The sequence below is a fragment of the Sceloporus undulatus genome, chromosome 1 (genome assembly GCF_019175285.1).
Source record: "Sceloporus undulatus isolate JIND9_A2432 ecotype Alabama chromosome 1, SceUnd_v1.1, whole genome shotgun sequence".
In the NCBI taxonomy this organism is placed as follows: domain Eukaryota; kingdom Metazoa; phylum Chordata; class Lepidosauria; order Squamata; family Phrynosomatidae; genus Sceloporus; species Sceloporus undulatus.
In genome coordinates this window covers 355,991,944-356,013,596 of record NC_056522.1, presented here as the reverse complement: position 1 = coordinate 356,013,596, position 21,653 = coordinate 355,991,944, and the positions used below count along the sequence as shown (strand labels likewise).

The following is a 21,653-nucleotide window of genomic DNA, read 5'->3' as shown; positions in this document are numbered from 1 at the left end:
TGTTGTTCCTTCCAACTCCATCTGTAGTTTTGTGTGTGTGTGTGTGGGTGGGTTTTTTGGGCTATGTGGCCAGTTCTTCCATCTCTCAACTTTCTTTGGAAAGATGATACACTACTCTTCTAGAACATGGCCACATAGCCTGAAAACCTCACAAAAAAATATGGATGCTGGCCATGAAAGCCTTTGATCTTCCATCTTTCTCATGACTGGGAACTGGAGTTCAGCAATGCCTAGAGAGCCATATGTTTCTCAGTTTCTAAGGACTGGGAGAATTTGAACACACAGTACTACAAGACAGGGAGGATTGCCATTGCCTGAGGCTGAGACAGTATGACTTGCTCAGGTTACCAACTGGGCCCCCATTCACACTATGAAAATAATCCAGTTTGGAACTGGTTTATTTCCATGAAGTTCACACTTGCCCTGACTGCGCTACATGCAGTTTGTAGGGGTGGGAACAGCCGAAAAGCCCACTTAAACTTGTGCATTTGGCACCAAACCCTTTAGCCATTCTTTTTTAAAGAGCTGCAATGATCTGCATCTTTAGTAGACTACTCTGCTGAATTGATTTGGATTGTGCTGCATTGTTCTTGGAAATGGAGTCACCTCCATTTTAAATTGATACGGTGGCAAATGTGAATGGCAACAGGGTTAAAATGGCATGGAGAGATTCAATCATGGTAAACATAGTAGGAACACTGAACTGATTCTTAATCGGTTCTGAATCGGCATGGAGGTGCAAATCTCTTTGTTCAAAAAAGTAAGTGTGAATGACTCTGGGTTTCCATGGATGAACAGGGATTCAAACCTGGTCCAAGTCCAACAGTCAAATCACTACAACACGCTGGCTCTTTATGTTCTAACTTAGTGAGTCTGCAACCTTCTGGTTATTTTCTAACAAGTGCTACAATGGTACAGAATCATGCCTCTGTACTATTTTGTCCACCCTATCAGTTCTGTACATGAATTGGATGAATTTAGTTAGCTGTCTTTCAATACCTTTTTCCAGGAATAATCTCACAATTTTAGGCTTTCAGTTTCAAGCTCGATTGCCTCAGGTTTTTCCTGTCTATTACCAGCACAGACCAAAGTCAAAATTCCACTTGAAAAACATTTATTTGGAAGATTCAAGGAACATGTACAAGTACATCACAATTTTTGACATCCTTGGCCAGACGTATGGTTAAAACATGATGTTTGGAACTAATTAATGTCAAAATAACTATGACCCTCACATCACAGCATGAAAAAGATTCTCTCTCATCTGCCCCAGTGTAATGGTAAATTCTGAATTGTAACCACTCATCATGACAGTTCCTATAGCTATGCCCCAAAGAGAGTCTAAAAAGGTAGGCAGCTGTGTTGATCTATATTGACAAATGAGTTCTTGCAATTTTCATCAATGCCAGGAGCATGTCTTTTACAAACATAGGCCTAAATCCCAGAGTTAGTCCTAACTAGAGCAGATTCATTGAATCAATGGGATTTAACCATGTGTTGACTCATCAGATTATAATTGGGCCTGAGTAGATGGGCAAGATACCACAGGCCAAGCCCATGAAATCCTGCCCCATGTTCTGATTTGGCTGGCATGGCAAAGGGCACGTATGTACAAACTCAGTTACTGTGCCATGGATCCACTGCTGCCACACATCCCATACCTGCTGCCACTGTTGTGTCCATCCCAAAGGCCTCTGTTGTGGCCTGTAAAGGTGGAAATGGGGCACCTGGCTACATCCATGGGGCCAGGCACCACCTCTGATGTCAGAAGCTGTGGTGGGGGATTTTGGAATGAATGCAAAGGTGGTGTTAAGTACAAGGCACACAGTTTTTGGCTATTGCCGAAGAGTTTCCTAGAAACTCCACTGTGAACATCCAGCCTGTTTGGACTGGATTAAGACCCCTTTGGGCTAGGATTGCTCCAGGACCATCAGACTGATTTCTGGACTGGCCAATCCTGGCACAGGTCTAATGGTCTGCATTGTCTGGATAGGATGCTGAAAGGTCAGGAAGAACATGGGCCTTTTGGAGATCCACATGACATTTTCTTCATCCCAAAGGATTTCCTGGGAACTGTAGGTATTATCAAAGACTTTATCACATGGACTTTAAAACCAGCTCTAGCCTCCCAGGCTAGAGCTGGGATGTGGATGGAAGTCACAAAATCATAGAATCATAGCGTTGGAAGAGACCACAAGGGCCATCCAGTCCAACCCCATTCTGCCATGCAGGAAATCCAGATCAAAGCATCCCCGACAGATGGCCATCCAGCCTCTGTTTGAAGACCTCCAGGGAAGGAGACTCCATTACACTCTGAGGGAGTTTGTTCCACTGTCGAACAGTGCTAAATCACTGGCAAATTGCTACCTGCCATCAGCCCAGGTCCAAACCAGGTCCCAGACGCACTCTGTAAGCACTTTTCAAAGCCTGAGGTTTTCCGGCTTCTAAAAAGTGCTAGCAGAACACGGCTGGTACCCAGGCTGATGGCAGATGGTGATTAGACAACAATTTAGCATGTGATAATCCCCGCCTCCATCCTGTGTCCCAGCTGGAGCCGGTTTTAAAATCCATGTGATAAGCTCCTAAATCAGAGTTGGCTAGTTAAAACCAAGTTGGTTTAAACCAAGATTTAAACATTGATTTAAACCAAATGATATGAAAAAACCCCAAACCCCAACAACTCCTGTTTTTAAAAATTGATTCCTTTTTTTAAAAAAATGTGGCTATCATTACTGTTTTCTAATCCTCTCACTGAAGCAACAATGACTGTTTGAATTTAAACATTTTAACTTTAACAGTTTATTGGAAATTATTCATTGTTAAACCAGTATCCAGTGTCAATTGTTTCTTCTAAATCACTTTATTTTATAGGGCAAGGAATGCCATTCAGAAACAAGTCCTTCAATTGACACAAGTTCAATTGAAACAATTTGCTTTAAAAGAGCACTTTTTTACAGAACAATTATTATTTAAGGCCATAACATCAGAAGTGCATTTTGCTACTTCATTTTCTCATTTAGTCCTATAGTGGGACCTTAGTATCCACTGGAGTTTGTATCCAGGATCTCCCATGGTTATCAAAATCCATGGATGCTCAAGTCCATTCAGTACAATGGCATAGTAAAATGGTGTCCCTTATATAAAATGGAAAATCAAGGTTTCCTTTTGATGTGTATGTGTGTGTGCATATACATATATGTGTGTGTGTGTGTGTGTGTGTGGATATGGAGAACAGAATGTATATTGGTATGGTCCTACACATTAGCGGGAAAAAACCTAAATAAAAAAACACCTGGTTTAAACAAACAAACAAAAATAAGCCCGTTTTTAAAAAAAAGTTTTTCCCCCTAAACCTGGTTTAAAATAACCCAATATTTTTTAAAATGACACAAACCTCTGGTTGGCAGCTTGTTTGTATTATTCTGGAACTAGTTGAGATGGCTGCTGCCAGTAAAACACAGCCAATGCTTCAGGAACACATATTCAGGTGAGGACAAGCAAGAGAAAGAGGAATGTCTGCACCAAAACAAAATGATTCTAATGTTACTAGTATAATATTGCTAAAGCAATTTAGCACTGGGTATATAATTTCTGAATAATAATAAAGAAAGCATGGTGGAAATTGCTGAACATCAATTTTTGAAATGTTGCAAGAGGAAGAACCAGAAGAGGGAGGCATGAAAGAACCAAGGATATTTCAAGAAAGAGTTTGGATGCAAAGCTGAGAATATGGAGGTAAAATCAAAACAAAAAGAATCAGAAAGTCTTAATACATTCAGAGGCATTTTTCCTTTCTGGATGAGCCCTTAGTTGCCCATTCAAGGCCAAGCTATTCCAAAATGTTTTGCATTAAAACCAGGATGACTTGCAACAACATGTTTCTGCTGGAAAAAAAAATACCTCTCCTACCCCATGATGAAGTTTGCAGCTCATCTCAACCCTATGAGCTTTGATTCCACTACACTACTGACAGTTATTTACAGATGTTAATAATGAACTGAAAATACTGTAACAATCAGATTACTCAGTTTGTTATTAACATCTGTAAATAACTGTCAGTAGTGTAGTGGAACCAAAGCTCACAGGGTTGAAGTTCTAGGACTACTTTATTAGCAGAGATGATGATGTCCTCGGCCACCCTTCTCAGATTTCCCTCTTCTTTCTGAGATGAGCTTGCCAAGAATACCTTTGGGGTCACCATAAGTTAGAAGCATCTTGCACACAACAACAACAACAACAGCAACAACGTGAATTAATGAAATTAATGAAATTGACCAGGTTTAGGGAAATTAATCCACAATGGTCTGGAGCTTGAGTGGTTCAGATTCCTGACTGCTACTTTCAGAGTATATCTACATTGTAGAAATAATGCAACTTGACACCACTTTAACTGCCATGGCTCCATCCTACAGAAACCCAGGATTTGCAGTTTTGTGAGGCACTGGCACACTTGGCAGAGAAGGAAATAATAATAATAATAATAATAATAATAATAATAATAATATAATTTTATTGTATCTCGCCCAATCAATGAAGAATCCAGGCAGCTAACAACAGTGGAAGTACAATAAAAATACAATAAAAAACAAACCAATCCCTTCCCAGCCCCCTAGCCAAGGCTAAAGGCCTTTTAAAAATACAGATCTCAGGATTTCATAGCATGGAGCTAGTGCACTTAAAGTAGTGTCAAATTGCATTATTTCTACAGTGTAGATGCATCTTCAAGTCAGGTTCATGCTATCAAGAAGGAGGTCTTGTGCCTTAGGCAGAAATCAGTCCTTGACTAAACCAACTAGTTGTCCTCTGAGTCTGAGGCCAGGATCATGACATGTCTGGATTTGATTCCCACAACCACAGAATCACTTCCCACAACTAGTGGATGTGTACCCTCCTAGTTCTGGCTAAATTCAGATCTGCATAGGATGTACAGTATGACTATGTACAGAAGGCTTAATCATGTTTACTGCTTTCCTGGAGGTAACTGCCTCTTCAGAAACTGGCCTCATTGTGATACAAGATGGTCAGCATCCTGTTAATGATATTTGCAACTAGAGTTGCCAGATCTGAGGCCTGAGAGTCTCCAGTTTTCATGGGTCAGCTGCAGGTAGGAGATGAGAGTGCAAATTCTCCAGTTTTGGTGAGCTCGGATCCAAGGAAGAGAAATGGGCTGTGTGCAAATCTTCAGCTCAGCTGCTAGAGCAGTAGCTTGATTTGTACCATTCACAAGGTTTGATTTTCAGCATATAAACAGAAAAACCTTCCAACCAGCAAATAGCAAGCACCTATTAGCCCTATAAGGGAAAAGCTTTCTGGGCCTCAGATAAGGGCATTGTTTATAATTGAAGGGACAACTGGCAACCCTAAGCAGGACAGAGAGAAACGCCTCTTCCCCAGAGATCCTGCAGAACTGTGGATACAAGTGAGAGCAGATAGCCTTGGTCCAGACAGATTCAGTAGCTTTCCTAGAACATATGCTCCAGGGAACTGAGGGAATTCTTCAGATTTATTGCCAGTACTAGAAACTTTTTACTAAGGCTTGTGTAACAACAAGAAGGCCTCTTAGAACTACATCTATAAAGCAAGCTGCTCATAGCCTGTGCTTCACATAATTCATTAAATTTCATCTGCTTGTTCTCCATGTTGCTTCAGTGCATTCCTGCCATAGGGCTAAACTACATGCTGTGTTAAATACTGAGTGTGTAGCTTAAAGTTACTGCCATCTCTACTCACACATAATTGTGCACGGGCCTGATCTGGACAGAGCACATCCTACATCAGTAATATAAACCTCACCCAAACCGCTTTTCTCTTTATCCCCATCCCTTTGCACACTTCACAGGGTCAATGTACTGGGGGCAATGAAGGGCCCCCTTTATGAACCTTATAAATGGGGAAGAAATTCAGAGAGAAAACACAAAGAGAGGGGAGAGGTCTGTACCCTTCAACTGCAAACATTGGGACTGATCTAGATTGCCACCTGGAGTTCACTTGTGATTTAAAAAGTCAGAAATTCTAAACTGGCTGCTGCAGATTGAATTAAAATAGAATGTGGATTAACTTAGTTCCTAGATGTGTGCAGAGGAAACTATCACCTGTTGTGAGCCTTCTAGTTTTTTCTAACTTATGGTGACCCTAAGGTGAAACTATCACAGGGTTTCCTTGGCAAGATTTGTTCAGAGTGGGTGAGTCTGAGTGAATGTGACTTGCCCAAATTCAAACCCTGGTTTCCAGAGTTGTAGTCCAGTGCTCAAACCACTGCACCAATCGGCAGGGACGTAGCCAGGATTTTAGGAAGGGGGGGGGTCCAGACTAAGTGCCACCATTATAATAGGGCTTGGGTGCAGCGGCGCAGTAGCACACACCATTCATTTTTCTAATGGAAGGGGGGGGGTCCGGACCCCAAGATCCCCCCCCTGGCTACGTCCCTGCAATCTGGCTGTCTTATCCATCCCTAGTAGCTGTCATTTGGGGGCATTTTAAGTAGCTTGTTTGACACTCTCCATGCATATTAAACTTGCCTCCTTTCCCTTTCATCAATACTGCAATTAAATTTTGTAAAATCTGGTGAAGTAACTAGATGTGTCTGATCTTGGAAGCCAAGCAGTCAGGCTTGCTTAGTACTTGGAAAGTAGACTGTAAAAGACTACCAGGATCTAAGGGGTCTGTTCAGAGGAAGACAATGACAAACCACCTCTGGGTATTCATTGCCTAGGAAAACTTTATGGAAACCTCATGGGGTCACCCTTAGCTGATAGACAACTTGAAACACATTAGTACTGCTTCTACTGTTACTTCCAGACAACTATTGGAGGCCAGTGACAGTGTGTGTGAAGCCACTCTGGGTTTGGGTCCAATCTTTCAACAAGCAAGCCAAGGTGTTCTACTTTATCCCCCAAATGGGATCAACACTGTGGGTAGCTTCTTTAAAGTTTGGAATAAAATACGGAATGGGTTCACTATTTCATTCACAGGCCACTTCTGGTTGTATAATATTTTAAAATTACATAAAAAGACACTAATTCCCTGGCCATAGAAAAATCTGTTATGGAGGGAAAGACAGATACTCAGTGTCTTTTGATGATAGCATGAGGAACTCAAGGAACTCAACATTTCAAACTTCATGTTCTTCCTGCTTACAGGTTGCAGGCATTTAAAAACAAAAACAAAACCCTCTTCATTCTGTGTTATGTGTAGAACAGCTCAGGGAACTGCTGCCACAAAACAATACTGGACTAATGTATAAAGCATTGTATTTATTCAGCACGAAAGCAGCTCTTTCTATCAGGTTATTAAAAGCCTGTAGGGCAGAAAATGATGCCATTCATTAGTATGCAGGATGTATTTTAGAAACCTACAAGAAAAACAAGAAACCCAACAGCCTATGTTTCAAATGAAGTTGGAGGGGGAAAAAGAGCAAAACAGTTTTGATCCTAATGGAAAGCAACGTCAGCTTCCTCTGATGAAAATAATTCCTGATCTCTTTTTAACATGCAAAAGAATTTTGCCTGTGCCAAAAAAGTCACAATAAACTGCAGAGATGCCACTGGCATTGTCTTACAAGGCTGTCATGGAAGTGCTCCAAGACTACTGTAAGCAGGGGATTGCTTGTACAATACAATTATGTGGCAATCCAAGTGACCACATAAGTTACCTTTCTGACAACATGCCAGAAAAATGTCTGTTTGCACTGGAGATCCTTGCAGGAGAGAGCAATTTCCCCGATACTTGTTGAGCTTCAGTTTGTCTGCCTGCCATTTTGTTTCCCTTTGTGTCAAATACTTTCACTGTTCTGTTCTTACCCCACCAGCAAAACTTTATTGTATTTCTATAGGGTTTCAGAGACATTCACCCTTAGCAATTCTTATGAGGTGCCCTGAGGCCGAGTTGGGAAACTTTATTGCTAGGGGAAAGTACAATTCCCAGAATACTCCCCCCAAAAATAGCCAGTAGCCATGTTGGTTGGGGGATTCTGCGGCCTAAAGCTAACTTGTAGTCTTGTGTAGACTAAAATCTGAAGCTGCATTTGCACTGCAGAAATAACCTGGTTTGACACCGCTTTAATTGCCCTGGCTCCATACTATGGAATTCTGGGAATTAGAGTTTGTTGTGGCTGCAGAGCTTCTTGACACAGTGCCTTTCAGAAATGTTGGACAGTATGAAGACAGTAATCTAAAGAGAGGTGTGTTGTGGGAGGCTTTGGAGGGTGGTAAACTCTTTTCCTTTGGAAAACTTTAAACAGAGACAGGATGGCCTTTCAAACTCTATGGCCCGTTACAGACGGGCCTTTGCGGTGCCCCCATCACATGCTAGGGGTTGGCTGAGGACCTAGCGTCCATACCGGCCTCACCCCTAGCATGTGACGAGGGCGTAAAGATGGTGGCACCCTATACACACGGGCGCCACCATCTTTACGTGCTAGATGCATAGCATCCTCACGTCGCGCCCCGGATGTGATGCCACGAGAGTGCAAGTAGCGTCTCGCGGTGTCCCATCCGAGGCGGAAGACGAAGCGCCATTTTGGGGCTTCTTTTTGCTCCGCGAGGGAGCCATGCGGTTTGGCTGCTGCAGATCCCTCGCAGAGCAACCGGCAGCGACGCGAGACTGCCCCTTCTGGGCGGTCTGTAACGCGCCTATGATTCTATAATAATATGATTCTGAGTCTGAAATAATAGCCCATAGAAGGCTAGCTGCCACCACCTACTAAATTCAGGGCAACAGGACTCTATCATAGATTAACTAAGGAGCACAAAGCATAGATGTAGGGTGAAATGCTTTAGAATCCTCTTTGATCAAATCACACCAGCCCTACTTTAAACCAGACAATTGAATTTATTAATGAAATATACAGTGGTCCCTTCCCTTACATGGGGGATCCTTTCTGGACACCCCCCCCCGCGTTAGGGAAATTCTGCACCATTATTTTTTCTGGCGTGTGGTGCTGCTTCTTCCAGTGCGGCTTCCAGTGTATACTGGAAGCCGCGTAAGGCGCGCCGGTGTATAACACATGTGCACTGTATAGAACAAAGTATTGGTATCAATTTAAATAAATACAGTGGGCCTTCCCTTACATGGGGGGGGGAGATGAGCACGCCATTGCCTCATCTGGTGTGGAGCTTTCAGCATAAGCTGAAAGCTGCATATGGCGTGCTCATGTATGACATGTGCGCACTGTAAGATATGTTTATTCTAGCTTTTGAACTCACCCTAACAGATAATGTAGGCAGGTGATTTCTTTTACGTGCTGCAGATGATCATTCTTTGGACAGCACTTTCTCTTTCTACCTCTGTAAAGGTACAGTGTAGCCTTCACAGAATTTTGCAAAGAAAATCTAACTGAATACTCAAAATTTGGGAAATGCCCATGTAGCTATGGGCATGATGGTTGTGGGATTCTGAGAACTCTAGTCCCAAGAAATATTTTTCCCAAGCTTTGGTCAAACCACTAAACCCCTCCACCTTCCAGGAAGGATTTCATCAAATATTGAGACATCTCTGCTTGTCTAATTGATAAGAGTGGCCTAATCTGCACCAGTATGTCGGCAAAGCTGAAGAAAAAGTCAGTGTCAGCTGCCCAATTCAAAAGGAAGGAAGACAGGAAAGATAACAGGAAGCTATAGTTAGAATCTGTGTCTTACAAAAGAGATCAAATCAGTCTTAAATATTATCTAAATCATCCAATATTTAGCCCTTCTCATCCCAGCTGTTTGTATCAACATAAAACACAAAGAGAGTACAGCTGGTTCAGAGTAAAATCCTCTAGTCTTACATCCTCTTCCCTTCAATGGCCAAGCAGAAGCCTCTGAGAAGCCCACAAGCTGGACGTCAAAGGAACAGCTGCATGTCAAGGGAATAACCTTTTCTTTCTCTATTTTCCTCAGATCCTGGAAGTCACATACAGCTTTCTTATGGCCATTAACAGTCTCTTATTAGAACTCAGAAAAGTTACTTTTGGGCAACACACCTCCCATAATCTCCAGCCAATACATCCAAATCTGTTACTTTGTCCAAGCTCTGAACTTTATCTTTCCAAGTTCGTGGTCATTGATACATATCTTCACAAGGGTTCAACTTTGAACATGTTGTAGTTGGGAACAATAGTGCCAACACCCTTTCATGTCACCTAGGTTGTATTATCTTGGCAAATTGTGCTGATAAAATGCTGTCATTCAGTACACAAAGAGTACAAAGTACCCCTAAAATATGGAGTTGCATAGAACTTCTCAAGCTTAAAGTGGTTTATGATCATGATACCGATGTGTGAAGTGGATCTACCAATCCATATCTGATAGCTCCACTTAACAGTGGAGCTACCAGCCTCCACTATAGTGAACACACTGCAGTCATTAGTGATTTAAAAAGTCCGTATCACTCTAGGATTAGGCTATAGGACCCAGACATTGAAGGCTACTTCATCTAGACCAGTACTTCTTGAGCTATTTGATGTCAGATTGATGTCAGGTTCCCCCCCTCCCCCAATATGCCAGGGACATGCACTATATTTGTGCCCACTGGGCACAACTATTTCTTTTCTGGAAACTTGCTGCAAACTGGCAGTCAATGGCTTGCTGATTGGCACCTGTCCATGGACTACCACTTTCAGTAGCACTTACGTAGGTGATTCTGCATCCCAGTGGGCCTTGTTATGATTTTCTTCCTTTGTAGACTCAGAAATTAGAGCCCAGTTGTTCTGAAGGGGAAAATAATGATCATTATGAGGAGGACAGGATGAAATTAGAATGTGTAAAACACATACTATGTTAAAATTGCCCCATAATAAGCTTGTACCTATATGGAAGATGTAATAATAGTTACTGTTCAAAAAGTAAAAAATAAAAAAACGAGGCGACAGTCAAGTGAGATTCAGCAGGCCCACATTAAGCTGTTCTTTATATCAAGCTAAGAAGTGTTCATCAATCTCATATGGTGAAATACATTATAATGTGGTTAAGAGGAAATCATTGTTTTCTCCTCATCTGTCAGCACCCTCCAGACACTGAAGCAAATGTTTATTGATGGAGAATCACATGAAATCAAAAGCAAGAGATGATAATTGCTCCTCCAGCAATAGGGTAACCAGGTAGATGATACACAGAGAAAAGGGAACATTATGTTTTCCAGTTCCATGTGCCTTTATGTTGGAGAAATGAAGTTTGTGGTGAAAAGCCCAGGGCATTTTTTTTTTGCTCTGTGTAAGCCACATCCTCTTCTTAAAGTCAAAGGCTAACAGATCTCTAGCCCCAGACTCTTCAGAGTCTTAGCCGGCTAAAAGAATGCTACTTGTCTTTTGATATCTGAGTCTGCTGACCAGAATTAACCAAGGATATCTATTTAGCTCCCTTTAGCAATCTGGAAAAGACAGGAAGACTAATTTAGCTTGCATAGGTGTGAACAATGACTATGGCATGAAATAAATCTACCCTTGAAGGGCCTGCACCTTAAAGTGTTTTTTTCAAAGGAAAGATCACACAGTTTCAAGCTGCAGAGCCAAGATACTGCACAGAGAAATCTGTTTTAGATTGTACACTTGAACAGGAACATGGAGGATCACTGGAGACATAGGAAGCGACTTTCCTGTAGCTGGGCATGCTGCAAAAGACATCCTCAGAAACCCAGATATCCTTGGAAGGTCCCTACCCTACAGATAACAGGTTAGCAATGTGTCCAGTTACAGGAAAATAATTGGATGTGTCTCTGGTGACCCACACATTCTCATGTTGTGGGAGCTGTGTCTCTTAAAAGTTGGCTGCAGGAAAGGGCTTTGGTTTTTGTCCCATCAGTAAAGAATTCTGACTTCTGCAATGAATTAAAAAAAGTGGATTATGATAGCATAAATTGGATTTATGCAATAGTAGTTCACTAATTAGAATAGTATATGCTATTGTAGCTCACTAGCCAACAAGAATGACTGTAATAATCATTGCAGAAAAATAGAAGATAACAAAAAAGGAAGAACAAGAAACCTTTCCCACAAGATCTGAGAAATCAAAGGGAAATTTAATCCAAGAATGGTTATGCTATATGACCAGCAGGAGAACACATTACATGAGCAAGTAGGAATAAAAAGATGATGGAAATAATACACTGCAGAAAGATATAAAAGAGAGGAAAGGATGACAAATTCATTCAAGAAAGAACGATTTGAAGATGAACCTACATATAATTTTAAAAAGTGAAATGGAATCTGCACTCAGAGTACTTGGCAGAAATAAATAACCAGAAACAGATGACATAGTAATAGAACTGCTTCAAACTACAGAGACAGAATTTACTCCAGTACTAACTAAAACCTGTTAGCCAATATGGAAAACAAAAGAAAGGGTCACAGAATGGAACACTCAATATACATTCCAGTCCCGAAGAAAGGGGACACTAGGAATTGTAGTAACCACAGGACCACTGGAGAAATCAGTTGCTGCTTTATAGATTATAACAAACTTTTTGATGAAAAGCTATGTATCACTTTTAAAGAAATGGTTATGCTGCAACATTTGATTGTCCTGATGCATAACCTGCACTCAGGATGAGAGAATACCATTAGGATAGAATATGGAGAAATGGAATAGTTTCCAATTGGTAAGGGAGTCAAGCAAGGCTGTATTTTATCACCCTATCTGTTTAACCTGTATGCTGAACATATTGGATGTAAAGCAGGATTAAATTCAGAGGAAAGAGGCATGAAAATTGGAGGAAGGAACATCAACAATTTAAGATATGCAGATGATACCATACAGTCAGCCCTCCTTATCCACAGATTCTGCATCCATGGATTCCATCGTCCACATCTTGAAAATATCCCCACTCCACCCCACCCTATTATTACTGTAATGATTTAATTGCTTTTTAATGTACATTTTTTAGAAATATTTTTAATTATACTGTTTTTAATGCTGTGAGTCCCAGTCCTGGGAAAAGAGCAGGATACAAATAATAATGATGATGATGATGATAATAATAATAATAATAATACAAATAATAATCCAAAAAGCAAACGTAATCTAATTCCTGCTTGGCCATGGAAACCCACTTGGTGACTTTGGGCAAGTCACACTCTCTCAACCTCAGAGCAAGGCTATGGCAACTCCTTTTGAACAAATCTTCCCAAGAAAACCCATGATTAGGATTGCCATAAATTGGAAATTACTTGAAGAAACACAACAAACACAACAAACAAAACCAACCCTGATGATATGATGGTTCTTTTGGACACAAATTGAATTTCAAGATAGGCAGGTGTTTGAAATGCCTCACACTCTTTAACAACTATCTTGAAGCCTGGCTTTCGAAAAAGAGGGTATAAATAAGCCTGGCAACATCAGATGAAATTGGTTACCCCAATTTTCAGGAAAAGCTCCAAAAGGTACTATTACATGCTAAAATAATTCTTAAAGCATTTTGCTACATTACTTATGTGATTTGTTACTTTTCTTTGGGGTTTTTTTTGTCCCTTTTTAAAAAAGTAAAAAAAAAAGTCCTAAAATCGGGGAGGAAAAATCATCTTCAGTCTTCCTGCCCCCAAAGTAACAGGTTACATAAATATGTAAATGCTACTATTACATGGGAGAAAAACCTCCTGACAGTGCCAGTTAGTATGCTTCTTGCAAGAAGAATATTATTATCTCCTCATTACCCTGCAAAAGTAATGTGTTGTAGCTCAGCTGTGAGTCTCCCGCAGTTATGCTGCCTTTTGTTTTGATTCCTCCATAATCTTGAGTCTGGATAACTTGCCATGCACACAAAAACAACTTTCTGAATCATATTCCTACAAATGCGTCTTCTAAATATAAACTTGTATATGTAACTGATTGTACCTGTGTACACTTCCAGAATGCAAACGTTTGATAAAATGTGCTATAAATCAGTCTGGCATTGTTTTTTTCTTGCAGGGTGGGAAAACAGAATGGGGACAGGCCACCTATGTTGCTCTTTGGGGGAAACATGTTAAGTATGGAGGCGACTGTAACCCTTTGAGTTGATGGACTATTGTAAATATAGACAGCTGGTGTTCTGTGGGATCAGAGAGAGTCTGCCAAATTTTCTTCTAACTAGAATAATACAATAATAGAGTTGGAAGAGACCACAAGGGTGAACCAGTTCAATCCCCTACCGTGCAGGAACACACAATCAAAGCACTCCCCAGAGATGGCCATCCAGCCTCTATTTAAAAACCTCCAAAGCAGACTCCACCATACTCTGAGGCAGCGTATTTCACTGCTGAACAGTTCTTATTGTCAGGAAGTTCTTCCTGTCATTTAGGTAGAACCTCTTTTCCTGTAGCTTGAATCTACTGCTCTGTGTCCTAGTCTCTGGAGCAGGAGAGACAAGTTTGCTCCATCTTCCACATGGCATCCCTTCATATTTAAACATGACAGTCATGTCACCTCTTAAACTTCTCTTCTCCATGCTAAACATACCCAGTTCTCAAAGATGCTCCTCACAGAATGTGCTTTCTCTAGACCTTTCACTGTTTTGGTCATCCTTTTCTGAACCATGCCCAGAACTGAACACAATATTCAGGTTGAAAGGTCTCCCTTGCTGCTCAGTTAAAGTACATATGCTGGTTGATAGAAAGTCTCAGGGTCAATTCTTGTCTTTCAGTTGCAGCTGGTGATATTTAAAACCTGTCTAACTTTATCCAACTTTATCCAAGGCTGCATCTGCGCTGCAGAATTAATGCAGATTGACACATATTTAACTGTCATGGCTCAATGATATAGAATTCTGGGAACTGCAGTTTTGTGAAACGTTTAAACTTCTATGTCAGAGAGCTCTCATGCCCCACCAAACTACAAATCCCACAATTCCATAGCATTGAACCATGGCAGTTAAAGTGGTATCAATCTGGATTATTTTTGTAGGGTGGATCCAGCCCAAGATGCAGAACAAGTTTTAGGGATGGGATTCAGCATACTGAAAAGCATAGCTTTCACGTTTGGATTAAAACCCAGCACAGAAGTAGGTCAAGTCTATGAAAGATTGTGCTACAACATCTTTTGCTCAGTAGCCTCTTCATTTGCACTTTGAACTCAATTTGCAGTCACTGAAGTAAGGAGAGGATGAACTGGGAAAGTGTGAGGAGAGAGAAAATGGGACATTTTTAAAGCAGCTAAAAATATGAGATGGCAGATAATTAATCAGGATCATACCTGCCAAATCGGGACAGTCGGAGCATATGACTTTGTTAGGACTAGCAATTGGATGTGTGCAACATTCCCTCTTACCATGTTTTCAGCCATGGCAAATTCCCACCCAGTCCACTGGCAATCCTGACCATGGTTTCCAAGTGGTCTTTTGGAGAGAGAGAGAGAGTTTTATAGAAGAGCTGAAGTTCAGTTGTAGGCTGTAGGTATGACAAATGCCCTTTGAACAAATCTTGCCAAGAAAACCCATGATTAGGTTTGCCATATATTGGTAATTACTTGAAAGAACACAAAAAACAAACAAGCAAATAAAATTAACCCTGATGTTATGAAGATTCAGGATCTTTTGGACACAAATTGAATTTGTGTACGTTTTTTTAGAAATGCCCCTCACTTCTAACAACTAAAAAGACTGGCTGTTTGCCACTGAATTTTTAGGAAACTCCATGGCAATAGCCAGCAGACTGGATGACCCAGTATGCCTTGTATCTGCCTCCGCTATTGTTTCTGCTCAGAAGACCCCTGTCATGGCCTGTGATGTCAAATGAGGTGCTTGACCACATGACTATAGCGAGATGCCCTTTACAGACTGCAACGGAGTCTCTACAGCAAACACAACAGGAGAAGTAGGTATGGGGTTTGCATGGCAGCAGGTCCATGGCATGGTGGTAGGTGGGCAAATAAACACCTGCCTGTTGTAGTGCTGGCCTGGGGACTGACTGGCCAGAACATACAAAGTCCAGGTTTCAGCTCCTTGCATCTTCAACTATGGCTGGGAAGGACCTCTGCCTGCAGTTTGGGATAACCACTGTAATTCACAGGGAACCTTTGTAACTCACAGGAGATCATATGTTGCCCTCTTAATATTTTTGAACTGCAATCCCCAACAGCTCTAGTAGGTTAGTTGCTGAATAATGCTGGGAGTTGCAGTTCAACATCTGGAGAGCTCCATTGTTTCCATCCCTGTTGTAAACAATATTAACCAGATGGATGCTATAAAAGGTAACTTCGTATGATATAGTGCACAGCCAAGCCAACCATGGTTAGCTGGGACAACTGAGATCAACATCAGGTCCCCTCCTTTAATTTGTCATCTGATCTTACAGAAGCTTTTTAAGTTTCTACTTGAGTCCCTTTTTGTACTGTCAGAGCTTCAAAGCTTTTTTGCATTCTCTGGCTCTCTTTCAAGCAGATAAAGCTGCCAACAAAAGAAAAGATATCTATTTATTCTTACAAATTCCCCCAGGAAAGGAAAGCTTTTACACAGTTCTTTTAAACTAAGTACCAGGTTCTTTACATCTCAATAGGGAGTTGATATTTAATGGGATTCGAAAGGGTCATCACCTTTTCACTGCTGACTTTCCATTGCTGTATATTCCTAGGCATGACTTTTCTTGCTTCCTACTTTTTCACTCATTCATTGAATGATCTGATGACACTTCCAAATTTATCATTTTCCCCGGTGAGGAAATACCTACCATTCATGTGGATAATGTTATCACTTCATATTGGTTGTTGCTAATTCAGAGAGATTAGCATGATTGGTTTGTGTTGGAGCAGACATTGCTTCATTCTAGCTCAGTCTAGTCTCCTTTCTAGAAATATTATTTTCTTCTCCTCCCCCCAAATCATTTTTGGCTTGGTATGATCATTACTGGTGGGAACAGGTTTGGTGATGCTGGCTGCATCTGCGCTGGAGAAATAATTCTGTTCAATACCCCTTTGTCATTGAATCCTAGGAAATGTAATCTGTTGTGGCACCACAGCTCCCTGACAGAGAAGGTGAGATGTCTCACAAAACTACAAACCCCATAACTACATGGCATTGAGCCATGGCAGTATCAAACTGGATTATTTCTTCAGTGCAGATGCAGCCAGAGCAGCATGGCAATAACCTTTATATAACAGAGAAGAGGGACTGCATGGGTGAAGGTCAGTGACTCTTTCATCCTACATAGTTATAACACTTTGATACCACTTTAACTGCTATCGCTACATCCTGTGGAATCCTGAAATTTGTAGTTTTATGTGATATTTAGAAATCTCTGCTAGTGCCTCACCAAGCTACAAAAATACCAAAATTCTATAGGATGCAGCCACAGCCATTAAAATGGTAGCAAAGTGCTAAAATTGTACAGGATGGAAGAGACAGGAGATTATATGACAGAGGTGGAGGGTTCCCAAGGCCCTCAGAACTTTGGAGACCAGGCATGGCATGTTGCAGTAGAGATGGCATGCATGACACAGAGGTTAAGGATGCATCAGCTAGTATCATTCCAATAAAAGGGAATCTCTGGAATGCAGGCATAATCCAGACCACAGATCAGGTCCATGGAAGCCTCCCTGTCAGTCTCCCTCCTTGAAGCTTCATCTCTGGAGAGGGGACATTCGTCCATGTAACACTTGTCTTCCTAATTTAGGAATCCTGTTTTTATCTCCAACCACAGCCTTTTTGGTCTTCTCTGAGCACCAGCGCACATTAAACCTTTGTGTCTATGAGGCAGCAAGCATTAATGTGACCTGCTGCAGTTGCCAGTATACAACAGGCCTACCGATAAGCACACACATAGCAGTTTTCCTACTTGGAAATAACAGCTACAGGTAACGTAGATTAACTGCAGGAAGTTACTTTTTTCTTGGGCCATTGCCGAAGAAAAGCCTTCAAAAAAATAAAATTATAACAAGCAGGAATAAAATGTATTGTCTGCTTTATTGGCATTATGGGTAACTGTGTCTAGATACTGTAAAAGTTACTTTTAAAAAGCATCTCTAGAGGCATTTTGACAGGAACATTTTTCAAGTTTTATTCAATTTTTAAAGTAACAAAAATATTGAAAAAGGAAAATAACAATACAAGAAGGAATACAATGAGCTATTATTCCAGCAAACAACAGCAAAAACTATGTTCAAATCATAACAATTAACAGGAGTGAATTAATATGAAACAGTAACTTGCAAGTTCTTATTATTACTGGGAAAAGAGATCCTGGGTCTCTGACATGACTAATGCTATCGCTACTAATGCTTCTTACCAACATGGAAACAAACTTCCAGATGACTTGATAAAAGTTATCAGCCTGTTCGGAAGATAAGAAAAATAACTGCAATGTTTCTCTGCCTATTTATCTAGAGCGTGTTCTTAACTTTCTTTAACAGAGCAATCCTTTATATCTTTACTCAGAAGCAAGACTAGTGTGTTCAGCCATGTAACCAAGAGTTCATCTGCACTGTAGAAATAATGTAGTTTGACACCATTTTAACTGCCATGGCTCTATCCTACAATCCTAGGATTTGTAGTCTTGGGAGGCACCAGCACTCTTTGGCAGAGAAGGATAAAGACCTTGTAAAACTATAAATCTCAGGATTCAATAGGATGGAGCTGCAGCACTTGTGTGGTGTCAAACTGTATTATTTCTACAGTGTAGATGCACCTCATGTCATAAACTGCAGCACCTATCTATTCTGTCACCTCTCCAGCATTAAAGTTAATGCAATAGGAAACGAATTGTTGTATTGGCCTCTTCCTAACTGTAGCTTTATCGTTCAGTCTTTTAAACCTGAAGATCTTTCTTTCCAGCCTGCTTTTATTGATACATTCACCTTCAGTCCTCTGTCTCTCATGGTCTATTAGACTCCCTCCCTCCCTCCATCCAAGACCTGAATCTAAACCATCCAAGATCAACCTTCCATCTCAAACCAGCCTTCCATGGATAGTTCATTAACGGAAGGTGCTGCCACTTGATTTTCACCATAGCAGTTTTTAAAGCCAACATGAAGTAATGGTTTGCATGTTGGACTATGAGATGAAGATGGAGATGAAGGTTTGATTCCCTGCTCATCCATTCGGTAACCTTGGGCAAGTCATACACTCTTAGCCTCAGAGGAAAGCAAGGGCAAACCCTCTCTGAACAAACGTGGAACGGATTTGAAGGCACATAACAACAAAGTGTTTAAAGAGACAATCTTGATAGTCTGTTTCACTATAAAATGGAGGTGGGGTGATGGTGAATAAATCAATCAGCACTCAGAAGACAGATAATTGTTGCATGGGCTTTCAGGCATCTGAAGGAACAGATTGATATCCATGAAAGCTCGTGATAAAATAAACCACTCAAAGGTGATCCTTGATTCCTTTATTCCTCCTCCATCTGATTTTCTTGGAGCTCTCTTTTCCTTGACCATGGCTCCTCCATTCATCGGGATCCCCTTCATGCAGCATTTCTAAGGGCCTGAGGATCTGTTGTGATGAAGAGGGGACAAGACCAGACTGGGTACTTGCACCTAAATCTGGATTCTAACCATTATCCCTAATATAAAGAGAAGCACCCTCCACATCCTTGTGCAACATTGTTGCCAGCATTGGTCAGTCAGCTAGTAAGATTTGCAGTTTCTAGGGATATCCTAAAAAGCAAGTTTCCGGCTTCACACAGCATGTTTACTTACAAGTCAGTCTCACTTTATTCTTCATCCTTTCAAAACGTGTTTTACAAGCACGGCCTCAGTGCTTTGTAGCTCTGATATTCCTGCAACCCATAGGTTTTTGGGCCACAGTTCTCACTACTGTCACTACTATTACAGCCAGCTATGCTTGTTAGTGAAGATAATGAATGGAAACCAACCATAAATACTTTCAACTTATGTTGCTCTTAATTTAGCTTAGCTACGGAAACCCACTGGATGATATTGGGTAAGTCTCAGCCTTAGAGGAAACCCCCTCTGAAGAAACCTTGCCAAGAAAACCCCACCACAGGTTTGCCTTAGAGTTGACACAAGTTGGAAATGACTTGAGGGTACACAATGTATGTGCAATTATTTTTTTTACACTAAATAGAAAATATAATAAAATTTAAAGAAAACAGCTATTCATAAAACCACTGTTAATACTACTATAAAAAATCACCATACAAGCCAGTGGCAAGAGGAAGTTGTTGGGTACATACATGCCTGTCCTCAGGCACAGTGTAAATGAATAACTAGATGCATATGTAGAAACTACCTTCGCTGTGCATACTGTAGATTTTAAAAGGAGAGAGGGAAGTAAAAGTACATAGCCGGAGCATTTTTGGGCTGTTGTTGTTGTGTGCCTTCAAGCATTTCTGACTTATGGTAAACCTAAAGCAAGGCTATCATGGGGTTTTCTTGGCAAAATTTGTTCAGAAAGGGTTTTGCCAGTGCCTTCATGTGAGGCTGAGTCACCCAGTGGCTTTCCATGGCTGAGCGGGGATGCAAACTCTGGTCTCTAGGGCCATAGTCCAACGTTTTCAAAAATCTCTCAGCCAGTGTGGCCTATGACCAATGCTGGTTGGGGGATTATGGGAGTAGTAGTAAAAAAAGAGGAATTTCTCCAAGCTCTGATTATAGCAGAGGTTTAGAAAACCCTGTAGGGCTATTTTAGCATTAACAATATACTGAAGAATTTAAAGAACGATAAGTCTTACCTTTATAGAGCAAAGATTTCAGTAGTTCAGTAGTTCAGGCTGCCTTTTCCTTTGTGATTCCAGCTTTCTTTTACTGGTGGTTTCTGAAGAGAACTGAAGCAACTCCTCCCTCTGTGGATGAAGCTGTTAAGCAGTTCCACACCCATCTCTTTTAACGTCCCCCAAGTAGATGCTTTGGCATGATGAGGTAAGTCACTGGTGTTTGACTAAGAGCCATGAATAATGCAAAAAATATTATCCGAGATGTTGCTAATCTCCGAAATAAAACTCAGCTGGCTCAGCTGTGATTTCTCCTTCTTCTTTTTTTCCAAGAGAAAGTTTATTCTATTTTGCTTTTAAATATTTCCCCCATTTGTACAAGCAGTCTTTTATTTTCTAGGAAATAAACCTGTTGCTTAGTTTCCTTTTGGCTGCCTTGAAGACATTGTGGTGCAATTCTACCCTTCCACCTCCTCAGTACAAATGAACAAAATCCCTAGGTTTTTGTGGGTTTTTTGGGAGTATATGGCCATGTTCTAGAAGAGTTTATTCAGCATTCTCTGAAGATGCCAGCCACAGAGGCGAAACGTCAGGAATAAACTCTTCTAGAGCATGGCCACATACTCCAAAAAACCCACAAAAAACTATGGATGCTGGCCATGAAAGCTTTTAACTTCACATTAAAAAATTCCTGTTTCCTTCCTTGGGGTGCATCTATAGAAATAATTCAGTTTGACACCCCTTTAACTGCCACGGTGCCATCCTATAGAATCCTGGGATTTTTTAAAATAGTTTTTATTCACAAAAGTTTAAAAACAACATATACACATTAAAACAAAACAAAACAAAAAACCCCAAACAAAACAGAAAATATGTTTAGACAAAATAACATACAAACAAACTCACAACATATCACAAATATCGTCACATACAACAAAAGATTTTAGATTTACATGCTATCATTTTTATCTATCAATATACTTCCTTATCTTCATAACATCATCTTAATCAGCAAAGTTTTCATAAATCCCTAGATTCTTATTTAACAAAAGTAGTGAACTCAAATATATTTATATTACAGTGGTAATAACAAATATAA

The 21,653-nt window shown here is 40.7% G+C and overlaps 1 protein-coding gene across 5 annotated transcripts in view; it reads right to left on the bottom strand.

Moving 5' to 3' along the window:
- Positions 1–20,686, bottom strand: part of BDKRB2 (bradykinin receptor B2) — a 37,093-nt gene extending 16,407 nt beyond the window's left edge. For 2 of the 5 annotated variants that reach the window (XM_042444890.1, XM_042444888.1), the window contains exons 1-3: positions 20,576–20,597; positions 10,611–10,687; positions 3,395–3,516 (exon numbers count right to left, since the gene is read on the bottom strand). The gene's annotated coding sequence lies outside the window, so the exon portion shown is untranslated. Of the gene's footprint in view, positions 1–3,394; positions 3,517–10,610; positions 10,688–20,575 lie in introns of all 5 variants that reach the window. The other 3 variants (XM_042444889.1, XM_042444891.1, XM_042444892.1) reach the window with 3 other exon arrangements.
- Between the last annotated feature and the right edge of the window lie 967 nt (positions 20,687–21,653).